Raw genomic sequence first — 1988 nt, 5'->3', positions numbered from 1 at the left:
ACAAAGCGCATCCAACTTACACGCCCCTCCTTTGCGCCCGGCTGGCTCGCTTGCCGCAGAGGACCGCCCACGATGTCCCTCTCGCGGTCCCCCTCCGGCCTCGATGGCCTTCTTGGGGATGAGATCTCCCCCGCCGGCGCCGCGGCCCCGGCACCCGTCAGCCGGTCCCTGTCGGTTGAGCAGCTGTCGGCCATGTTCTCCGGCGCGGCGCCGACCCCCCCGGGCGGGCTGCCCGCCCTGCGGTCTGCCTCGAGACCCACCTCGCGGCCTCCCTCCCGGCCAGCATCCGTTGCCGGGGACCTCCCCCCGCCGCCCCCTTCGGCCTGGGGCAGTTACGTGCCCAGCCGCGGCGGAGCCGGCGACTCGCCCGGGCCCGGGCGCTCACGCAGCAATTCCGTCTCCTCGGTGCCTCCCTCGCCACTGGGGTCCTCTTCCAGCTTGGATGGCTCGCAGCCGGCCTCGCCGGCCCGGCGCAGCCGCTCACAAAGCCTCTCCGGGTCCTTGCCCTCGCTGGTGCCGACCGAAGAGGACACGGCCCTGCCGCCACGGCCGCCCGGTGCCATCGGCGCCCCCTCGGCCATTGGCCCTTCCCCGGTGCCGCCTCCCCGGCCCGATCGCCTGCGCGCCGGGAATCTCTCCTCCTCCTCCTCCTCTTCGCTGTCCGGCCCATCTGAGGGCTTCGGCGCGCCGCCTGTCCCGGATCCGGCGCTGAAGCCCCTCTCCCGGGCGAATTCCATCTCGCTGGCCGGCTCGGCCGGGGTGACCTCGGCCGACCAGCGCCGGTCGAGCCTGCCGCCGCTGCCGGGGACGGCCAGCGCGGCGGCGGCCGCTACCGCCACCGCCGTCATGGCCGATCCCTCGACCACGGCCTACTCGGCCGACAGCACCCCCCTGGGATCTCCGGCCTTGATGTCCACCAGCTCCAGTGGCGGCCAGGCCTCGGGCGGCCCCTCAACCCCCAGCCCCACCCCCCCACCGGCGAGCCTGAAGCCCGGGGCCCGGACGCGCTCGCAACTATCCCTGGCACAGTCGCTCGGGGAGTCCGGCCGCTCGGCGTCGCTCAACTCGCTGAACGGCGGCCCGGATGCCAAGTCCACTCACGATGGTGCATCTCCCTCCCCGGGCGACAGCGGGTCCTCGCCCACCGGGAGGATTGATGCGGCGACGGCGGCGGCGGCGGCGGCTGCCATCAGCCGGCGCTCCTCCTCCGGCAGCCCGGGGCTCAGCATTCAAACGGCCCCGGCGCCTGCTTCTGCCCCGGCGCCTCCCCTGTCCGGGGGCCCCCGTAGTTGGGCCGACATTTTCCGCTCCGACCCGGCCAGCATGAATAGCTCGCCGGTTCCCTCGCCGACCGTGCAGCGCCCGGCCTCCGGCGCCAGCATCGCCGCTGTCCCCACGTCGCTGGCCCCGGCCGCGCAGGACTCCCCCTCCCTGCTGGCGTCTTCGTCTTCCGGGTCGCTGCGCATGGCGGAGCCTCTGATGACCGGGGACCGGCCGTCGCCCCCTCTGCCGGGCCTGGCCGCTACTCCGATTGCGACGTCCGCGGCGCCGGTGGCGGCCTCGACCCCGGCAGCGGCCACGCCGGTGACGCCGGCCGCCCCGGCCGTGCCCTCGACCCGGCCCAGCACCGTCCCCCCACCGCCACCCACGCCCACGGTGGACGGGCCGAAGTTCCGGGATGTCTTCCTGGCCGCCCTGCGTGCCGGCGACTCGGTCATGCTGCATGCCATCCTCCAGCGCCGGGCGGCGGTCATGGCCGACGTCGAGTCTCAATTGTCCCACCTGTCCGATTCGCAGTCCGACATGCCGCAAGTGGAGTACCTGAACAATCGCCTGATGAACTATAGCATCGAGTTCCCCATCGGCCCCTTCAAGTGGCCACCCCTGCACTTGGCCGTGCGCGCTGGGCGCATTGATCTATGTCAGGTGCGTGTCCCTCCCCCCGCCCCCGATGGTCCAGCGTCTCTCCCCCCCCCCCCCTCCTTTCC

Source organism: Fonticula alba, assembly GCF_000388065.1.
Source record: "Fonticula alba strain ATCC 38817 unplaced genomic scaffold supercont2.7, whole genome shotgun sequence".
NCBI classification, from domain to species: domain Eukaryota; order Rotosphaerida; family Fonticulaceae; genus Fonticula; species Fonticula alba.
The sequence above is the reverse complement of the archived record's forward strand: the minus strand, read 5'-3'. Positions refer to the sequence as shown.